Raw genomic sequence first — 23548 nt, 5'->3', positions numbered from 1 at the left:
GCCCGAACTGCCAAGCCATGTCTTCCATGGACCGGAAACAAGCATCCTGGGACCGGTTTCGGATTCATAATCCTCATCAGCCAGGCTATCTTGAATCCAGTGGCCAAGTGAGCAAGGGACTCACGTCTGAGCATACCCTGCCAGAATGCCAGAAACCGGTCCTCGGAAGCTTGTTTCCGGTCCAGGGAAGGCATGGCTTGGCAGTTCGGGCTGGACTGTTCCCATGAGGCACAGGGTAAGACTGATTTGCATATAGCCATGTCTGAACTGGGGTGGCAGAGTAGGCTAAAGAACAGTGATGGATCAAACCCAGATCTTTTGACTGGGTGTGAGTGTTTGATTGGTTCTGATGCTCCGTCCATCACCACCCCCTTTTGTACTGCTTTTGCCGCCATAAGTGTGGCAGGGTATGCTCAGACGTGAGTCCCTTGCTCACTTTGCCACTGGATTCAACCAAGCCGGGCTGAAGACGGCTGGAATGCTTGAAACCGGTCCTCGGAAGCTTGTTTCCGGTCCAGGGAAGGCATGGCTTGGTAGTTCGGGCTGGACTGTTCCCACGAGGCACAGGGTCAGACTGATTTGCATATAGCCATGTCTGAACTGGGGTGGCAGAGTGGGCTAAAGAACAGTGATGGATCAAACCCAGATCTTTTGACTGGGTGTGAGTGTTTGATTGGTTCTGATGCTCCGTCCATCACCACCCCCTTTTGTACCGCTTTGGCCGCCATAAGTGTGGCAGGGTATGCTCAGACGTGAGTCCCTTGCTCACTTTGCCACTGGATTCAAGCAAGCCGGGCTGAAGAAGGCTGGAATGCCAGAAACCGGTCCTCGGAAGCTTGTTTCCGGTCCAGGGAAGGCATGGCTTGGTAGTTCGGGCTGGACTGTTCCCATGAGGCACAGGGTCAGACTGATTTGCATATATCCATGTCTGAACTAGGGTGGCAGAGTGGGCTAAAGAACAGTGATGGATCTAACCCAGATCTTTTGACTGGGTGTGAGTGTTTGATTGGTTCTGATGCTCCGTACATCACCACCCCCTTTTGTACCGCTTTGGCCGCCATAAGTGTGACAGGGTATGCTCAGACGTGAGTCCCTTGCTCACTTTGCCACTGGATTCAAGCAAGCCGGGCTGAAGATGGCTGGAATGCCAGAAACCGGTCCTCGGAAGCTTGTTTCCAGTCCAGGGAAGGCATGGCTTGGCAGTTCGGGCTGGACTGTTCCCATGAGGCACAGGGTCAGACTGATTTGCATATAGCCATGTCTGAACTGGGGTGGCAGAGTGGGCTAAAGAACAGTGATGGATCAAACCCAGATCTTTTGACTGGGTGTGAGTGTTTGATTGGTTCTGATGCTCCGTCCATCACCACCCCCTTTTGTACAGGAATGGTTAAGTGCACTCAGGTGTAGCAACTATTAATAGTGTACCAAGAGGTAACTTGGTTTAAGGCATGCTCTATATACATGATAAACATCATTACTATAGGTCAGGAGTGTTAAAAGTCAAGGAAGGCTGAATCCATGCAGAACTTATGATGATAACCTGATAAAATAAATGTACATCGATTCAATCTAAATGCAGCTTATTTACAGGGCTCATGTCTTCACGCTCCTATGTTGTATCTTGTATATAGTCATTGGTGTCTATAGGTTAGATACATTTTACACAAATCGCTGATTAAATTAAGCATGCTCCTCCCCGAATAGTCTCCCAGATTTCCTGTGCATTCAGTCAGAAGTTCTGGAAATTGTGCAACATCTGATCATCTGCATTATATAGTGGATATATTTATGCTCAGTGCTGTTTATGTGGTGTCTTGTGTGCAGATTGGCTCTAATAAGGAGAACCTGCACAAAGATGCTTCACAGGGTCAATCTGTGATCAATTATTATGGCTGTTAGAACACAGTACTACATATAGTAGGTTGTACCTGGGCATCTATTAGTTTTGTCTTGGCATATGAAGATTCTAAAGGGCTTATGATGCTGCTTATGGGGATGTATGGCTATCTCTAGGCAGATCATGGTTGTTCCAAGGCAACCAATGGTTGTTGTTAGCAAATGATGGCTGCACCTTGCATTTGAAGCTGTTTTTACAAGCCTGATGCCAGTAGCTGAACTATGACTATGACAACAGTTGCCATGATCTATGTTGACTGTGCTGATAATTGGGATAATTGGTTGGTATCTGAAGCACACTTTTATCTGCTCTAATATCCTTCATAAATATCACTTATTATAAGCTTTTACCTTCAATGATGGGTAATGCCACCAAAATCAAGGATCATGTGACATCAATTAGCATGTTCACCCTATCACAGGTGATATGGTGTCCCTTTCTGTGAAATTATTGGATATCAAAGAGCATTCAATGTCACTTTCACTACCCATGACATTTTGGTGAATGATTTTGTTTCCTGTTGGCATTTACAACAAAGATCAAATCACAAAATAAACACATTCTAATATCGGTAGGAAATGAAATGGTGGAGTTTGGGCAGGTCCCACTTCAGTTAAAGGTAGGCCAGGGCCAGATGTGCTTAATTTCCTCTGTGGAATTTCATGAAAAAGTATGTGAATTTAAATGACTTTATGTGAAACGCCAATCCAGCATTTTGAGCCTGTTTTAACCCAAAATGCATCTTCGTGTTTATTTTAGAACGAGAGGATGCATTTTACAATAAATAAAGCACAACAGTGATTTCTGCAGTGTCCGTTCATGTTGTTCCCATGCTTGCACAATATGATTTTTACCCAAAAGGAAGTTTAATTATGTGACATGGCGCAATGGTGTCATTTTGCGCAGTTTGTGTTACACAGAAATTACGCAAGATTATGCTGATGTGAGGTAAATTTCTAGTTGAGAGATGAAAAGTTACAGCTACTTGTATGAATCATTTTTGAAGTCGCAAACGGGCGGCCCAATCAACAGAATCGGGCCTTTTGCAAATCCAAAAATGCTTTTAAGTATTATCAATGGACAAATTACGATTTTGTAACTTGTTACCGAATCACAATTTGTGTTTTGCAAATAGGTTTTAGAGAGGAGAGTGTTGAAGGCACCCTTCCTAATTCCCATATTGGAATGTAATGTACATATATTTTGTGACTGAAATACAGCTGCAAAGTATTCGCAATTTACTGCTAATTGAAAATTGATGGTAACCCATTTGCAAATTGGGAGGGGTCTCCTTTGAGAATGCTTGAAGAAATGCTTTTTAAGAGCAAGGAGTGGTCTCAGGGACTGGGCCGGACTGGGAACAGAAACCGGCCCTGGAAAACTGCTCAGCTGGCCCCCTCTGGGGTGAGGGGTAGTGCTGCTGAGTAGTTTGCAAGGGTCTGTTTCGGCCGATTTTGTTACAGGGGGCCGATATTTCTGAGTAAGTAAACATAAAAATAAATAAAACAAATTTTGTTGCGCGCACTGCATCGCATTTGGTGATGCAGTGCGCACAACGAAATTCGTTTTATTTATTTTTATGTTTACTTACCTGTTAGGGTCCATATTCCATACATTACTACCCCCCACCCTGCCCCTCCCCCTCCCCACGTCACCGCCCGGCCAGTACTCCCACTACCGGCCGCGGCTGGAGTAGAGCCGCGCACAGCCCACTGACTAGTTTGACCAGCATGAGGGTATGACGTAAACAGGAGTCAAACTCTCCTAATATTTGACATGTTAATTCTGCAAGCACATGGTGTAAAAAATATGGAAGGCTTTTAAGATTAAAAAACGTACCCTCGCCTTGCTTGCCACTCACAGGTATAATTTTGTCTCTGTTACTTCTAGCCTTAAAAAGACTAACAGGGCGAATGTGTTGTGCTGGTGTTTGTTAAAGTGGAAGACCCACAATACCTCCCAACAAGCATGCATGGAGTCATTCATCTGCAACACAAACACAAACACGGTATGCTCCGATACAACTCGTAAATTGTCCTTGTGACAGCAGACACTTGTTGGATGTTGGTATTTATTTCAAAGCGGCCCACAATCTTGGTGTTTGTTTTATTAGCCACAAAACAGCAGCCTCTCAGCAGTTCGAAGTTCCACTTGTTTAAATTCCAGTGTATGTTCACTGGCATCTGTAGGTATTTTAACAGAGTTGTTCATTCAACAGATTCCTAAATGACATGCTTTCACCCCCGTCTCAACTGAAGCACCTAGGATAAATATAGTGCTTCATTGCAACACAGAAAAGGTGCTTGCGCTCAGTTTGCAGGAGAAACAGGTCAAATTCAACTTATGTATGAACTTCATAGCAAGTGGACAGTTCAATGCATCATATTTTCAGGCATTTGAGTGCTTGTTGAAGGATGATGGTTGCACACAAGTAGCGTGCGGTAACACCTACTAGGTAAGCGCCTTATGGCAATCAAGTCTACTTGCACTAGATTTTCTCACACCAACTACTTGCATTTTTCTCAGAGCGGTAGAACAACAAAGATTTATATTTTAGCACAGCCCACTCACAATGTTGTAGCTAGACGCTCATACCAGGTGTTACTGTTGTTCAGTTCAACAGCAGATATTTCACCCACTTGATTTCCATCCTGTGATCGACAAAGCACAGATTTGTATAGAAGACGCCCAATCCACTGGTTATCTCATTGTCTAAGATTTTACAGTTTTTGTGTCTGGCCTTTATCTAGAGCTGTGCAACATCAAGGCAGCTGACTATGATGCTGTCAGCTATGGACCCGGTAGATAGCCTGGTGAATCATTAACTAGGGCCAAATCATGGTGGGAGAGAGCTGGTAAAATGTTGCTTCACTTAAGGTGGCAGAAATTCTAGCATAGGTTTTGGATTTTACCCATTTGTGTAGCTGGCTGAACAATAAACCCTGCGTACATTGGAACTTCCATCACCAATGTCATATTTAGCTGCAGCAGGTGCTTTAACCTCCTGAACTTTAAATATGGGCCACAGAGGAATGCAACCATTTACATGTACACACTAAGAGACAACAGACATATACAGGTACATCGTAGCTTTACACACACAGATAAATATAGGTGTGCACAGCCCGACAGATATATACAGACACAGCCATAGAGAGATTTGCTGAGATGCACAGAGGCACACAAACAAACACAGAGATAATCAAACACAGGAAGTTACAAATACATATCAAAACAGACACAGGGTTGCACACACTGCACACATGGATAGACACATATACAGATTAAACTCATAATAGACACTTAAAGACAAAAGACATCTACACACACACACACACACACACACACCAACACATACAGACACATACATACAACAATATACAAATAAACACATGATTACAGATACAGGAAGACAACTGGGCACCCACAAGTATACAATGAGGCAACTGCTATACAAATGATACAATACAGTTGAGCACACATAGACACCTACACACTGATTCATACTTAAAAGCCCATGCACAGACTCATAAAGACACACACACACACACTCACACTTAAACACATGTACACTCTGGGTATTACTAACATCTATAATTTGGTGGGCACCATTGTATCTTAAACATTTTTGTGCATTTTGTAGCAGTCCATGTGATGCAGTGTGTGATGCAAATTTTAAATAATAACACATATTCACACAGGTTCTGACCTTGTAGCCCTAAAATTGCACAAGTCACTATTCTCCATTGCAGCAACCAAGATTAAATAATGTTTCCTAAGGCAAAATGTATTCCTGAATCGGACTGCATGACCCAGTGTGTAGTAATTGTATAGCTCTTTAATCCCTGACGGCACAGCACCCAAGGCAATATGCTGCATTGCTAAAAACTTAAATGCAGGGTAATATGCTACATTGCTAAACACTTAAATGTAGTGGAATATGCTGCATGGCTAAACACTTATGAATCAGACTGCATGACCCAGTAGTAGTAATTGTATTGCTCTTCAATCCCTGACAGAATAGCACCCAGGGTAATATGCTGCATAGCTTAACACTTATACACAGAGTAAAATGCTGCATGGCTAAACACTTATAAGGTCCCAAAAGCAAGAACTATGGGCTATGCAAATGCTTGTTTTTGTTGTTCCGACGGTACAGTCCACAGGGCAATTTGGAAATGTCATTTACCTGTGGATTGTACATTACAGGCATAGACATTTGTTTTAGGGGGGGAGAGATTAAAGTGATGTACCCAGACTCAATGGATTTTGAGCCTCCCGCAAAGATTCCAGCCCGGTTTCCCAGTTTCAAACTCGGCCGCTCTAGCCGTTATGCCTCATCCTCTCTCGTGTAGAGTGGTCGATATTTTCACTCAGTATGTGACCAGACACTTTAGAATGCCACTGCATGCTTCCCATGCCTTTACCAAAAGCGTTTTCCAACTTATTTACTGAATGTATTTTATATCCAGAAAACAAACACACCAGCATTTATATTTTGTAGTTCCGACGGTGCAGTCCACAGGGCAATTTAGAAATCTGATTTACCTGTGGATGTTGCATTGCCAAATCTAATTACAGGCGTCTTTTCCAATAGAGGTGCAATGCGCATTAAAGCAAGCTGACTGACTGCTCGCCAATTTGCTCAAAATAGGTCACAATGTAATAAAGCATTCCCGATTACAGCTAGGGCAAGACGGACAACGAAGGGATTGTTGCGTGTTGCGACATTTAAGGCCCTTGCCAGGTTAGAGATGGGAGCTTTCATTTTATTTCCGGAAAACCTTTGTTTACGTGTTTCCTTTCTCAACATGTAGCCGCATAAAGCAGATTAACAGCTGAACATCAGTCCGCAGAAAGACCAGCGTTACCTTTTACTGTTGCCCTCTGCTCAGCAGCCACAGTCATTCATCCTCCAGCAGGGAGGAAGCGAGACAAATGCTGCTGTTTGAGGCGCAGCATTGCACCGCCTCTGGGTAATCACAGATAAGAAGTCAGCCACAGCACCAGCGCACGAGCATGGAACGTGCACTCACAGCGGTAGGAGGCGGTATAGCAAGATTAGGAAGGCAATAGCCCTGATGATAACCGAAAACCACACAGCGATGCCAGAAAATGGACCTTTTCATTTTTATGTTTAATCTCTAGCAACAAAATGTCCCGAGCTGTCGAGGTGTTTAGGGTTTAGAGAGCTTGTCTGAGAGAGAAGAGACATCGCTGTACAGGGAAATCAGGGACTAGGGCTGGGATTTGCTGCAACTCCACATTGGTACCTGGTAGCGTCTTCTCTCGAGGTATGTAACGTGTATTTGTCAAAGCGCAAATTCACCCGAGGGTATTTTGGCGCTGAGTAGCAGATGTTTATGTGTTACCCAGCATACTCATTTTATAGACCTCAGAAGAATAAAAGGACCAGTGGGATTTGAACCTGCTGTAGAGAGCCACCCGGGCTCTCTCATAAATTGTTGCAGTTTACATGCACTCCTACACCCCTCGGGACGGGCTCGTCCCGAGGGTATAAATAAAGGGGCCGGAGACCGCTCGGGGTCTTCCGGTCGAGAGTATAATTGCAGTCTCTCATTGTGTTTATTCAAGCGTAGCTGAGGCCTATATGACTGGGGCCCCGCCGCGCGACATAGGCGACGAGGCCGGTCGCACCCCACGTGTGCCCACCTACCTTCGGTGCTGTCAGTCGGAGAGCGCGCGGTGCCCACCCGTGTTTGCCGGGCTCTCACTGGTTCCGAGTGAGGAGTGTGGAGGAGACCGTGGAGCTCACCCGCATCGCTCCGAGCGGCCCGGTGTCCTGACCACAGGGCTGCCTGTCGTCGGCTGTAGCCGCTGTGCGTCGCCAGCTTGAGCCTGCCCACGCGCCTCCCTGGCCATCAGGAGCGTGTTCAGCCGGTGGGGCTTGCTGGTGTGACACACCTCAAGGAGGGTGAGTGCCTGCTGCTCAGCCCCCATGCCGCTCCTCACACGCGGCAGTCTCCGCGCCTGCCCACTCACCGCGCTGACACCACGGGAGGCCTTCAGGCCTGGATCCCTTTGCATCTGCCTAGGAGCAGCGAGGCCCCGGGTCTGGGGCTGCCCCTTCCGCAGCCTGCACACACTGCCGCACCGGCTGCCCTGTTGAACCTGTGCTTCTCCAGCCCCTCAGGGGAAGGGCCCTGCGTGTCCACGCGTGAGGGAAGCATTGGAGAGAGTGACCCTGGTCCAGAAAAAGACAAAAAAAAACAATAAAAGAAAACAACAAGCACTGGTAACTACTAATGTGGGGCAGCTGAAAGGGAGGAGGATCGAGGCGCAGAGTCTGAAGAAAGAAGAGAGGACTACGCTGCTAGGAAACGGGCAGTCGTTGCAGGGTCACGCAACCAAGGGGACCAGCCTGCTCATGCTCCGTCGCCCACATAGAGGTGCGCCGGAGGAAATATCGTGCCCCACCGACAGGCACAAGTAGCCACAGCACAGTGCTAGGACGCACGCCCCTGAGCTGCTCACCAGCACACAAGCCGCGCTCCTGCAGCCACGCACTCATGCCCAGCTGCAATGAGTAAGACCACGCCTGCGGCAGGGGCTGCTGCCCAGCAAGATGGAGGGCGCAATCCAGTGGTCGCCGCCAATCCTTGGACACTAGTGCACACCTACACGGCAGTCGCACCACTACCCCCTTTCAGTGAGGCTGCGGACCCCGCAACAGCTGTGCCAAGATGGAATGCCTGGGTAAGACGGCGCAACCACTACTTCAAGGGGACCCGCTAAACCGATGGGACTGTCAAGTGGTCACTCCTCATCTACTACGGCAGTGCGGAGATCTATGATCTGTTCGAAGCGCTCCCCAATACCGGAACCGATGATGACTACGAGGCGGTGGTTGCCGCGCTCAACATACACTTCGACCCACAGCTCAATCACGAATTTGAGAAATTCAATTTGAGGAGGGCGTGGCAGACCGAGATCGAATCCGTAGATATGATCTACGCGTAACTACGCCGGCTGGCAAGCAGGTGCCCCATCATGGACCAGAGGGACGGAATACAGGACCAGATCATCCTAGGATGCCGCTCAAAACTCCTGCGGAAGCTAATCCTCCGGCAACCTGGAACCTCGCTGGACGAGATCCTGATCCTAGCCGGCTCCTACAAACTGTCGGACGCCAGGGCAGAGGAGATTGAAGCAGCTCTGCACACACCAGTCACCGCATCACCGACGTCCAGGCACCCGCCTATCAAGGAGGAAAAGGTGGATGCCATCCAGAAACGGCCCTCGACGCCTTGCCATGCGCCCCGACTGCCACCAGGTGGACCATGTGGATACTGCGTCGAGGATCACCCCGCGATGGCCATCTGCGGGGCGAAAGGAAAAACATGCTCTCGCTGCGGAAGGCTAAACCATTATGCCAGAGTGTGCCACGGTGGGAAATTCCGATCAACACTGTCAAGGGCAAGTAGTGTGTCCCAGCTCATTCGCCGAATTTCCCTTGATGACCCACCGCCGGTGCCAGATGACCAGCCCCAGCAGTGACACCCCATGTATGAGGATGAGGACGATGACGAAATGTTCGTGGTGTCATACGTCAGCCGGACGGGGACTCGTCGAAGGCCACCTCCCATGTGCTCCGTCTCCATCGAAGGCATTGACTTACGAGCCCTCATCGACACTGGGGTCTCCGTCAATGTGATGGACTCCGACCAATGTGATCGTCTATCGCCACAACCTCCTCTCGCACCATCCACTGCAAGGATTTACACGTATGGAGGGACGGACCCGCTCCATCTCCGGGGCATCATTCAGACCACGGTCGCAAGTGGGCGCTACTCCACCGAAGCAAAGTTCAACATCACGGAGAGTGAGAAGGGGACTTTGCTCAGCTGCCACACGGCCGAAGACCTTGGGCTTGTCTTCTTCGCCAATAAAGTTCATGAGTCCCATGAAGCGGCCAGCACCCATCGTAACCCCACCGAGGTGAGGAGCTTCAATGGCATGGCTACGTACTGTGGACGGTTTATTCCCAATCTGGCAGCCATATCCAAGCCACTGCATGTACTCACGTGTCAAGACCACAAGTGGGAATGGACGCTGGCGGCCAACAAGGCTTTCCAAGACATCAAGGCAGGACTGCTGGACAAGACCGGGATGGCCTACTTCCATCCACAATGCAGAACAGAACTGGTCGTCGATGCCAGCCCTGTGGGCCTTGGAGCGGTCCTTCTTCAAGAACATGGAACGGAAGTGTGGAAGCCAGTTGCCTACGCCAGCAAAGCCCTCACCGACACCGAGACCAGATACGCTCAAATTTAGAGGGAGGCGTTGGCGATCAAGTGGGCATAATTAATCAAAAGGAGAATGGACACTTGTAACTTCATAACCATTGGTTATAATGGATCACCCTCATAAACACTGTGATGTTACATGCGGTGTATATCAGTTATCCGCCCCACGTGCAGCGTTATGGCATAGTCATCGGGTGTCCAATAACGTGCTATATGCCAGCCTCATCCTGAGGCAACCTCTGGTCTGGGTAGCAGTGTCTCAGAAGTGAAAAACACCCCCAGAGGGAATGTGAAAGAGGGTCAAAAGAAAAATACTCCTTAAAAAACAAAACCACTCCAAGGAAACTTTAATATAAAAAGGAGAGGTAAAGTTATTAAAAAATGCTGATATGGTGGTAAATCAAGTTACTAGATCACCTTATATCTCATAAACGGTCAACATGTTTCTGCTCTTTCTGGCCCAGCCGGGTCTGTAGAGCATTCGTCAGGACATACAAGACAAAAGGTAAGTACTTACACCATTTGTGTAGTTTTCTTAAAAGTGTGTACATTTTCGTACTTTTGATTCCTACAATGAGGAAATAAAAAGTAAGTGTACATATTTATACGAGGTTTTGAACAATAGCACTCTTAGCAATCTCTGAATTCAGAGAGTTAAGTGAATTAATAACTTGGCGTCTAATACTTAACGCTGTGGACAAATAGAAGGAAACACGGAGGGGCAATGGGATCCTAACTGGGAACACTGGGGGCTTGTTTTCGAAATCATATGTAGGGCATCACTGTTATGGTTGGCGATACTTGTAGTTATGGGCACAGGAGGCAGATAGTTAAACCTCAAAAGTTTGATACCTCATGTTACTCTGAATGAACAGCAAATGTTCTATTCTTACGTAGAACATACAGACACCAATGTTAGCGTGACAAATTGTATTCGTGACAAACTATGCCTATTGGTGTAAGGCATTATTTTATCTTTATCCGGCTAGTGTTGGGACACCCTTACAGTACTTATAAGGTCAGTCATATCTAAATTATATGGGGCCGGTATTGGAACGAGGGGTAAATGATATATGACTCCTCTCACTCTGTGTACAATACCATCTACTATTATATTACGTTTCTCATAACTTCTAAGTACTAGACCGATAGGAAAACGATGAATTAATTCATGGACGTAATCGTACAACCACTAGTACATTGAACCTCTTATGGCGGACATGAAGTATATTTTTGGAGGTGTTAATCAATTGCCATTTACGTGAGCGTCACTCGCTATTGTATTAATAATGTTGTAAAGGAGAGGTGGATTTACCTTAATGCAGGGAATCACAGTCGTCGGCAGAGTGCATGGGTATTGAGAACCCGAGCTGTGGTAATGCAAACAAATGGGAGGAAAAGCCGTAAATAACGGGTACTTTTTATCTTACTCAAAAAACGCTTTGTGTCTTACTGCGCCGCCATTCTTACCTGCGTGTTGGAGCGTCTCCACGTCCTGTGCTGGCTCTGCCCCTGGACGATAGGAGACCGCTCCCACTTCCTATTTGTAAAAGTATGATAATAGAGATAGGACTAGGTTTGTCGTCCTCAACAAAAAACTTTATGTGATTCGAGCTTGCCTTTCTTTTTTGTAAAAGGATCGTGATAGAGATAGGATGGTAACTCCAACCAATCCCCCTATTTTTTCGTGAGAATGGTTGTAATATCCTCTAGAATTTTACTAATTGTGTTAATCAACAATACCAAGCTAGATCCATAACCACTTACAAATGAGGTTAGACTCTTCTGACACTTTGGCAGATAACACTATGTAAACCAATTTATACCACACAAAGTTTTAGCATTCTGATTGTGGACGACGATTGTAGTCCTATCTCTATCACGATCCTTTTACAAAAAAGAAAGGCAAGCTCGAATCACATAAAGTTTTTTGTTGAGGACGACAAACTTAGTCCTATCTCTATTATCATACTTTTACAAATAGGAAGGGGGCGCGGTCTCCTATCGTCCAGGGGCAGAGCCAGCACAGGACGTGGAGACGCTCCAACACGCGGGTAAGAATGGCGGCGCAGTAAGACACTAAGAGTTTTTTGAGTAAGATAACAAGTACCCGTTATTTACGTTTTTTCCTCCCATTTGTTTGCATTACCACAGCTCGGGTTCTCAATAGCCATGCACCTTGCCGACGACTGTGATTCCCTGCATTAGGGTAAATCCACCTCGCCTTTAAAAAATTATTAATACAATAGCGAGTGACGCTCACGTACATGGCAATTGATTAACACCTCCAAAAATACACTTCATGTCCGCCATAAGAGGTTCAATGTACTAGTGGTTGTACGATTACGTCCATGAATTAATTCATCGTTTTCCTATCGATCTAGTACTTAGAAGTTATGAGAAACGTAATATAATAGTAGGTGGTATTGTACACAGAGTGTGAGGAGTCATATATCATTTAACCCCCGTTACAATACCGGCCCCATATAATTTAGATATGGCTGACCTTATAAGTACTGTAAGGGTGTCCCAACACTAGCCGGATAAAGACAAAATAATGCCTTACACCAATAGGCATAGTTTGTCACGAATACAATTTGTCACGCTAACATTGGTGTCTGTATGTTCTACGTAAGAATAGAACATTTACTGTTCATTCAGAGTAACATGAGGTATCAAATTTTTGAGGTTTAACTATCTGCCTCCTGTGCCCATAACTACAAGTATCGGCAACCATAACAGTGCTGCCCTACATATGATTTCGAAAACAAGCCCCCAGTGTTCCCAGTTAGGATCCCATTGCCCCTCCGTGTTTCCTTCTATTTGTCCACAGCGTTAAGTATTAGACGCCAAGTTATTAATTCACTTAACTCTCTGAATTCAGAGATTGCTAAGAGTGCTATTGTTCAAAACCTCGTATAAATATGTACATTTACTTTTTATTTCCCCATTGTAGGAATCAAAAGTACGAATCTAATCAAGTGTTGAAAATGTACACACTTTTAAGAAAACTACACAAATGGTGTAAGTACTTACCTTTTGTCTTGTATGTCCTGACGAATGCTCTACAGACCCGGCTGGGCCAGAAAGAGCAGAAACATGTTGACCGTTTATGAGATATAAGGTGATCTAGTAACTTGATTTACCTCCATATCAGCATTTTTTAATAACTTTACCTCTCCTTTTTATATTAAAGTTTCCTTGGAGTGGTTTTGTTTTTTAAGGAGTATTTTTCTTTTGACCCTCTTTCACATTCCCTCTGGGAGTGTTTTTCATTTCTGAGACACTGCTACCCAGACCAGAGGTTGCCTCAGGATGAGGCTGGCATATAGCACGTTATTGGACACCCGATGACTATGCCATAACGCTGCACGTGGGGCGGATAACAGATATACACCGCATGTAACATCACAGCGTTTATGAGGGTGATCCATTATAACCAATGATTATGAAGTTACAAGTGTCCATTCTCCTTTTGATTAATTGTTTATAGCAACGGGGAACTGAATGGATCCCGATTCCTCCTCCCTACCTGTTGATTACTCTGATCAAGTGGGCATGCCAGCATTTTCACTTGTATCTGTGCGGCCAAGATTTCAGTGTCGTGACCGACCACAAGCCGCTACTCCCGCTGTTTGCCGGCTCCTCCCGACTAGCGCCCCGAGGATCGAACGATGGGCCATGCAGCTGCAAGGATACAACTTCAAGATGTTTTTTTGCCTAGGGGCGCACAACCCTGCCAATCACCTGTCTCGACACCCAGAATCTCCAACACCTGTCGACCCATCTGCGCATGCCTGCAGCATGAAGGACTTTGTCCACATGGTGTCGCAAGAGGTGTGTCCCAAGGCCATGACACTTGAAGAAATCGGCCAACCCACCCAAGAAGACCCCACTCTCTTCCAAGTTCGAGGAGCCTTGGAGAACAATGGTTGGGCCCACTCATGGAAGGTGCCTGCATCCTCCGGCTGGAGGTCAGCCATGCCCGTCAACAACTGTGGCATGTTTGGAGCGAGCTTAGTGTGGGAGACGGAGAAGTCATCTTCAGGGGACATCTCATCGTGGTCCCAGAAAGCCTACAGAGGAGGATCTTCGCATTGGCCCATGTTGGTCACCAGGGAATGGCCAAGACCAAGGCAAGGTTGAGGGGCAAAGTTTGGTTCCCGGCCATGGACTCCATGGTAGAGGAGATGGTACAGCAGTGCCATGCCTGCACGATCACTGGGGGAGACCCAGCACCAGCACCGGTGATCACGGAAGAACCGTGCCAGACTCCGTGGACACATCTCAGTGTGGACATTGGGAGCTTCCCGGACAGTCGTAACATGCTGGTCATGGTCGACTCATTCTCGAAGTTTCCCATCGTCGAAGTCATTGCATCAACGGCCTTCCCACAGGTGAAGAAAGTCCTGGATCGAGCCTTCTCAATGATGGGGCTACCAGAAGAAGTCAAGTCTGATAACTGACCTCCCTTCTAGGGGCGGGAGTTCCAGGAGTATCTTGAAAACCTAGCGGTGCGCCACAGGAAGAACACCCCGCTATGGCCTCAGGTGAACGGGGAAGTAGAAAGACTGATGAGGACAATCAACTGTGCTCTGCGCATAGCCATAGATAACAGGGAAGATCCTGAAGCAGCCCTCGACCAATTCCTTGGTGCGTACCGCCAGACTCCTCATAGCACCACTAAGTGTGCTCCAGATCATCTCCTGTTAAAGCGAGCCCCACGAGACAGTATCCCAGCAGATCCGACGTGGGTGCCCATGGAGCGGGATGATGCCAATCAATCAATCAATCATGCCATTTGTATAGCGCACTACTCACCCGGGAGGGTCTCAAGGCGCTTGGGGGGAGGGGTATGCTACTGCTCGAACAGCCAGGTCTTGAGTTGTTTCCTGAAGGCGAGATGGTCCTGGGTCAGCCGAAGGTGGATGGGGAGGGAGTTCCAAGTCTTGGCAGCCAGGTAAGAGAAGGATCTTCCTCCGGCGGTGGCTCTTCGGATACTTGGTACGGCTGCGAGGGCGAGGCTGGTGGACCGTAGCTGGCGGGTGGGCGGGTAGAAGGTCAGGCGGTCGTTGAGGTACTTGGGGCCCAGGTCGTGGAGAGACTTGTGTGCGTGGGTGAGGAGCCGGAACGTGATCCTCTTGTCGACGGGGAGCCAGTGCAGGTTCCTCAGGTGGCTGGAGATGTGGCTGCGTCGGGGGACATCCAGGATGAGTCGGGCGGCGGCGTTCTGGATGCGCTGGAGTCTTTTCTGTAGCTTGGCTGTGGTTCCGGCGTAGAGGGCGTTTCCGTAGTCCAGTCGGCTGGTGACGAGTGCCTGGGTGACAGTCTTCCTGGTCTGGGTCGGGATCCAGCGGAAGATCTTGCGAAGCATACGCAGGGTGTTGAAGCACGATGAGGAGACGACGTTGACTTGTCTGGTCATCGAGAGGGAGGGGTCCAGGATGAAGCCCAGGTTGCGTGCGTGGTCGGTTGGCTTGGGTGCGGTGCCCAGGGCTGGGGGCCACCAGGAGTCGTCCCAGGCGGAGGGCGAAGATCCCAGGATGAGGACTTCCGTCTTGTCCGAGTTCATTTTCAGGCGGCTGTCCTTCATCCACTCGGCGACGTCTTTCATCCCTTCGTGTAGGCAGGTTCTGGCCGTGTCAGGGTCTCTGGTGAGGGAGAGGATCAGCTGGGTGTCGTCGGCGTAAGAGATGATGTTGAGGTTGTGCTGGCGTGCGATGGCTGCGAGAGGTTTCATGTAGATGTTGAAGAGGGTGGGGCTGAGTGAAGATCCTTGCGGGACGCCGCAGATGAGGCGGACTCTTTGTGTTCTTCCGGCGAGGAACGAGATGATCAACTCCAGTGCCTTCTCTTGGATACCGATGTTGCTGAGGCGCTGGACTAGGGTGCGGTGGCAGACCGTGTCGAACGCAGCGGAGAGGTCCAGGAGGATGAGGGCCAATGTTTCCCCCTTGTCGAGCAGGGTCCGGATGTCGTCGGTGGCTGCGATGAGGGCGGTCTCTGTGCTGTGGTTGGCTCTGAAGCATGACTGCGAGGGGTCGAGGGATCCATTCGTCTCGAGGAAGGCGGTCAGCTGTCTGTTGACGATCTTCTCGATGACTTTAGCAGGAAAAGGGAGGAGCGAGATGGGGCGGAAGTTTTTGAGATCAGTGGGGTCCGCTGTAGGTTTCTTCAGGAGGGCGCTGATCTCGGCGTGCTTCCAGCTCTCCGGGAAGGTGGCGGTGTTGAAGGAGGCGTTGATGATGTTCCGGAGTTGGGGTGCGATGGTGGAGTCGGCCTTGTTGAAGACGTGGTGTGGGCAGGGGTCGGTCGATGATCCGGAGTGGATGGTGTTCATCGTGCGGGCTGTGTCTTCGGTGGTCACCGTGGTCCAGGTGCGAAGGGTGGCGGTGGGGGGCATTGGTTCGACGGTTGGGTGCGTGGGTGGGGCGCCGAAGCTGTTGTGGATGTCGGCGATCTTGCGGTGGAAGAACGAGGCGAGGGAGTCGCAGAGGTCTTGTGACGGAGAGATGTCGTTGGTGCCGGTGCTGGGGTTGGAGAACTCCTTGACGATAGTGAAGAGCTCTTTGCTGTCGTGGGCGTTGTTGTCCAGTCGTTCCTTCAGGGATTTCTTCTTGGTGGTGCGGATGAGCTGGTGGTGCTTGCAGGTAGCGTGTTTGAGGGCGGTCATGTTGTCGGTGGTCCGGTCGAGGAGCCAGGCTTTCTCGAGGGTGCGGCAGGTCTTCTTGGAGTCCTTGAAGTCATCGGTGAACCAGGATGCCTTCTTGCTTCTGGGTCTGCTGGGAGGGTTCTTTAGTGGCGCGAGGTCGTCGGCGCAGGCGGTCAGCCACTGTGTGAAGTTGCGGGCTGCTTCGTTGGGGTCCGTTGTGTTGGCGGGTGGGCTCTGGCTGAGGGAGGTGGTGAGCTGGTCTGCGGTGATCTTGCTCCAATTCCTGTGAGGTACCTGTTGCGGGTGGTGGTGGGTCGTGGATCTTTTGAAGCTGAAGTGGACGCAGCTGTGGTCGGTCCAGTGGAGTCCGGTGGCATGGCTGAAGGTGATGTACTTGCTGGAAGAGAAGACGGGATCAAGCGTGTGGCCGGCGTAGTGGGTGGGGGTGTTGACCAGTTGCTTGAGTCCGAGGTTGGCGAGGTTTTCCAGCAGGGCGTTGGTGTTGCGGTCCTTGTTGTTTTCCAGGTGGAAGTTGAGGTCCCCGAGGAGGATGTAGTCAGTGGAGGGGAGGGCGTGCGGGCTGATGAAGTCTGTGATGTCTTCGCTGAATTGTGTGCGTGGTCCCGGGGTTCTGTAGACGAGGGTGCCTCTGAGGGTCGTCTTAGGGTCGGTGTGAATCTGGAAGTGGAGATGTTCGGCTGCGGCGAAGGAGTCGTTGGCGTCGGTCGTGATGCGGATGGTGTTCCTGTGGACGATGGCGATGCCACCTCCGGTCTGGTTGATGCGGTCCCTCCTGATGATCTTGTACCCGTCCGGGATGGCGATGGCGATGTCGGGTGCAGAGGAGGCGTTCATCCAGGTTTCCGTGAGGAATGCGACGTCCGGTGATGTAGCGTCGAGGAGGTTCCAGAGTTCCATGGCGTGTCTGTGGACGGAGTGGGTGTTGATCAGGATGCCCTTGAGGTGGTTGCTGCTGGTGTTTGTCTTGGCGGGTGCGGGGCAGGTTCGGAGGCAGGTGAACTTGCAGGTGCAGCAGGTGAAGGGTCCGTGGGTGCGTCTCGGGGTGGCTCGGCAGCAGGCGTGGGTCCGGCCGGCATTGAGTGCGTTGAGAGTGGCGGCGTCGTAGGTCAGTCAGGTCGTCTTGCCTCGGCGGGGAGGGCCAGGGGTCCTGCCGCTGGGCGCGGGCCAGGCGCGGACGGGCGCAGACGGGCTTACCTTTGGCACACCTTCGGCGCTCAATCGGTGCTCCCGCTGCGCGCGTCCGCTGCGTGGTCGCTCTGGGAGCGTCATAAGTAAGGAGCCGGGAGGGAGGAGCAGCTGGGTGGCGGTGGCGGGGCGGCGAATGGAATCACAGGGGGGCGGGGCCGCAGGAAGGCAGCGGCGGGAAATTCCAAGAAGCAGCGGGCAGCGGGAAATTCCCAGGAGCAGCGGGAAATTCCCAGGAGCAGCGGGCAGCGAGCGAAGGAATCTGCAGGCAGGAGGCGGCAAAGGCAGGCAGGAGCGGCAGCAGTGAGTGGGGCGACCAAGCCCTGTGGAGGGCTGAGCGGTCACCACCCATGAGAGGAGAACGATAACCAACCAGAAGGCCAGTGAGGCTCGAAGAGCCCAAGAACCTCAGCTAAAGGTGGGAGACCGGGTGGAGATCAAGGACCGACACCCCGGGTGGAAGTTCTGGATGCCCTACGAGCCAGAGCCAAGTCTATGGTCACTGCTTAGAAGGGACAACACTCAGTCACGAAGAACATTCCAAGCTTCAAAAAGACCACCGAGGCGGAGGTGAGCCCTGAGGCGTCGGGTCTTCAAGACGAGTGGCCAGCATCGTCCCCCCCTCTGTCACCTCAGGGAAGGAGCGCTATACCTGAGTTGCCCAGGCAAGTCCTCCCAGGAGTTGCTGATAGCCCCAGGTTGGCTAGCCAACCCATCGCTGCCGAAGCGACCAAGAGAACCCCGGCTGGGGTTGTAACATCCCCTTGTACCCAGAGCCAGAGGTATGGTCTCCAGCCAAATCCTGTGCCGAGTCAGCGGCTGAGAGACTTTTTATATACCTCTCCCTGAAATGAGAGAAGCTGAGGACTGAGAACTAAAAGAAAGGAGGGATGTAGAGAACCACCCGGGCTCTCTCATAAATTGTTGCAAATTACACACACTCCTACACCCCTCAGGGCGGGATCGTCCGAGGGTATAAATAAAGGGGCCGGAGACCGCTCGGGTCTTCCGGTGAGAGTATAATTGCAGTCTCTCATTGTGTTTATTCAATCGTAGCTGAGGCCCATATGACCTGGGCCCCGCCACGCTACACCTGTGACCATCAGGTCAAATACACACCCCTACAGTGAGTCCACTGAGCCAACAGACAGGCTAGATGTAGATACTCATGTTTACTTAATTAAAATTGGGGAGAGGTTGTGGAGTTATGGCCAGAGATGCTAATTTTGGAACTGGGGAGCTGGGTTAAAAAATATGAATTTGAGCTTGTAATGCAACTGGTGCTCATGTAAAGCGTTCCAATGCCCTCGAACTTCGCACCATATAAACCGAATGAAGAAAAAAAAAGTAGTGCTAGTCTTTCAACCGTGTTTCTGTGTTTGATGCCTCCTGGTTATTGCTTGCGCTCCTTATTAAGCTAGCGTGAAAGTATAATTCCTTGCTCAGCCTTCAAATAGGGCTAAACTGCAGGGAAGTCAAGAGGTTGGTTCAGATATGGGGTGGTATTGCTGGAATGCCTGTAGTCTGACCACCTTTCGCCCACCTACCGTTGGCCATGTGGTTGTTGTGGGCTTGTTAAATAATTCCTCCTCCTCTTCTGTTTAGGATAACTCTGGCAAGAGAACCAGGGTCACTGTGACTGCCGTTGTACACACAGGCAATGCTTTCTTAGAGCATGCCAGGATTGGTAGGTGGGACAAGCTCACAGAGTGGTTTCCCACATGCCATCCTGCAGTCGCCCTTATAAAGGGTTCTTGCTGTTCCTCAGAGGCCTATCATTTTAGGATGACAACACTGTCAACATTCTTAAAATGAATGCATAACAGAGAGGGAAAGTTCTGCTGAAGCTTCCCATTCTAAAATATATTGTCTTATTTTGACTATGGCGGTCCATACTGCAGGACTGCCCACAGTATTGCAACTGTGGTGGTCGGACCACCACCAGCACCGCTGGGATCAAGGATACACCTGGGCTAGACTTTCCCTGGGAACCAGAAACAAGCATTGTGTTTGCTTTGTTTGCCCTAAATTGGCATGGTATGCCCAGATGTGGGTCCCTTGCTTACTTTGCCACTGGATTCAAGCTAGCCTTGCTGATGAGTGGTGCTACCCTGAAACCGGTCCCAGGATGCTTGGCTCCAGTCCAGGAAAGACCTGGCTTGGCAGTTCAATCTGGACTGTTCCCATGAGGCACGGGGCCAAGACTGATTTGCATATAGCTGGGTCTGTACTCGGGTGGCGAAGTGAGCTAAAGAATGATGATGGATTCAACCCAGATCTGTGAGGGGTGGGTGTCTGAAAGGTTTCAGCGCTCCGTCCATCATTTCCTTGTGTTTACCTCATAACAGGGTGCCATCTTTTAATCCACCATTTCCTGCTCCAGGATGTACCATGAAGGACAATCCGGCCCGGTAAATGGTCATATGTAGCTAATGTTGTTGTCTCACATGGTTGCACAATTGAAAAACGTCACCTTTTAACCAGTAGGCCGAAATGTTCTTATTTTGCCTAACTGTCTTAGCGTAATACATATGCACATGCCTATAGGGATGTATGACATTACAACGCATGCTTTTACATCGGTAAACATCGTGTACCACGAAGTTTTTTACAACGCGGTACCTTTAGCACGCATCCCTTACAACGCAAGTCGTTACCACGACTTGCGCTGGAGGGCGCTAAAGGATTAAAAATAGTAAATTTACTATCCAAACACCTTCCCTAGGGTCCACGGGGACTGGTGTTAGAATAGTAAATTATACTATTCGAAATCCGCGCCCCCCAACGCAAGTCGTGGTAATGACTTGCGTTGTAAGGGATGCGTGGTAAAGGGATGCGTTGTGACGGTACGCGTTGTACGGTCATACATCCTTTTACATCGCATGCTTTTACAACGCGTTTTTTACAACACATACCATTACAACGCATAGTGCTTTTAGGCGTTGAATAGTGAATTGTTTAATTAACTATTCCAACTCCAGTCCCCCTGGATAGTAGGGAAGGTGTTGGATAGTACATTAAACCCATTCCCTATCCCAGAGCGCCCCCCAGCGCAATGCGTTGTAATGGTTTGCGTTTTAAAAGTTGCGTTGTAAAGGCACTGCGTGGTAAAAGTTGCGTTGTAAAGGTTGTTTACCTGCCTATAGTCTTTACAGAAGTGTCTGTATATGCCTATTGTTGGGTGGCAGCCCTAAAGGAAAGCTTAGTGCCTCTGAAATTGACTAAAGTTAACCCTTAGCCATAGAAAAACATGCAATATATAGATTTTATTTGCTGTTAAGAAATTGTATTGCACATCAGGCATTACAAATACTCCAGTCACAGAACAGTATTCTGCCCCCCCCTAACTCATTTTCTTCTGAACTATTACCTGTATGATTAACCAATCACAGAATGGAAACCCCCCTCTTGATCATAATTGAACAGCTCTTATTTTTATGGGCTGAATAGCAGGTTATCTGAGATAATTGGACAAGTCCCCAGGCTATAACATGATTGGATAATCTAGTCCTGTGGTCTTCAAACTTTTTAGAACCACAAAACACTTTTTAGAACAACAAATGAAATTAAATCATAGTGTTGTAGTGCATTGTCATTTACAGACTGCACATTTTCCATTGAAATGACCACCATATTTTCACAGACATATGGTTTTAGTGATAAAACTAAAGAGCATACAAATGTTAATGTATGGAAATTGGGTTTCTGTGAACATCTATCATTTGTGCATTAGCCAAGTGTCGTGATTTGTTTTGATCCTATTAAAATCCACGTTTCCAGCACACTTCAAATTTCCAAAAAAGACTTCAATTTAACTTTTGCAGCTGATGAATGTGTACAGTTTATTTACAGGTATTTATATTGTGCTGTGTATGGCATAAAACAACATCCTACATTACCACATAATTCACTTTAAAGACTCCTCTCACACCAATCCCCATGTTGAAAGAATAAAGCAGCCTGACATTAGACCTCTGTCTTAGAATCACGTGGCAAATGTGACAAATTACACACAGAATTTAAAGGCATCTTTATTTATTGCTCTGACTTTCTGACCCACCAAAAATCAGCTCCGGTTGAACCCCACATTTTGGGAAACACTAATCTATTGGGTGTCTATCTAAAACAGCTGAAATCAAGAGAATGTTCTTTTGTGGTTCTTTTCCAATCGGGTTCCTGTCTCTCCTAACTTGTCTTGTTCCAACTATGCTCACTGGGAAGCATTCTCAACATTTCCCCCTGAAGCAACATGTGTAAGCTGTGGAGTCTCACAAGAATCAACGATACCTTTGATTGTGATCAGCATCAGCATGGATCCACATGGAACCACTTGCCAATTTTTGTGACTAAGAAAACATTGGTGGCAACATGTACACAGATGACGTTTAAGAGGAAGAATGATAACAATAATGAAAGAATTATAATAATTGTAAGAAATTGTATTATTAGTTGATAAGGGTAAGTACCCACCTCATGTAGTAATCACAATCCTTGCCAGTCAGGACCACTAAAGTTACTAAATAAACCTGAGCTCAATCCCCTGGTAGCCCTGGCACAGAGCTGACAGACTTACCTTAGAGGCAATGTGTAAAGTACTTATGCAGTACCAAAACAGTAATAAAATTAAAACACAACACAAGAAAAATCCCAAACCATTTAAGAACAAAACATAGTTAATTTTAATAAATAACATGACACTAAAATATCAAAAATCCATAAAGGAGAACTAGAGATATGATTTTCTAAAGGTTTAAATAAAAATAGTGCCAAAAAGCTTTGAGCGCCAACCACGGTCAACTAGTAATGGGAAATAGGGAAATAGGCACCATTTGAGGCCAACTGTGATGGAGCGCCGCTCTGCAATAGAAACAAGGTTCGGCCGGGTCAGAAGCTTTCCCTTCAGATGTAGTATTTATGATGGAAGGCCACAATCTTCCAGGAGGCAAAGCAGCAGGCTAACACTGAGCGAGGTTCAATGAGGTTGGACAGTAGTCGGGCAAGGTCCAGGTGAAGCAGTTGACTTTTGGTGGGAAAGCTCAGAGCGGGAGAAATTCTAATTTTGCACTTAGAACAGGTAACTTGCTGTCCAAATACTTTTGGTGACTTCTCCATGGTGAAGGTTTCTATGTTCACACTTAGTCAATTCTTGGTGCTGAATCCGCCTCACCACTCTGAGATAATCACAGGGGCGGTACAAAGGCACCTAGATTCTCAAGCTGATATTGTTGTCCCTCATAGGCAACAGTAATACTGGAGTGGAAGTACATGCCCTACCCTCTCCACTGACATCAGCATCACTCACTGATGGAATTTTTAAGGGCATTGGCACAAGGGTCATCAATCTGACATTGGTTCCGTTCAGCAGTCAGGCTCTACAGAGGTTACAGGCGTCCGATCTCAGCTGTGTCGTCTGAATATTTCACTGCAATGCACTGGGATACTGAACTTAGACTCTGGGATGATTAAGGCAGGTTCTAAGCAATCAGTGCAATCTACCTAATTTTTCTCCATTTAGTGCAGCAGTAA

The sequence above is a fragment of the Lissotriton helveticus genome, chromosome 5_1 (genome assembly GCF_964261635.1).
Source record: "Lissotriton helveticus chromosome 5_1, aLisHel1.1, whole genome shotgun sequence".
NCBI classification, from domain to species: Eukaryota; Metazoa; Chordata; class Amphibia; order Caudata; family Salamandridae; genus Lissotriton; species Lissotriton helveticus.
The sequence above is the reverse complement of the archived record's forward strand: the minus strand, read 5'-3'. Positions refer to the sequence as shown.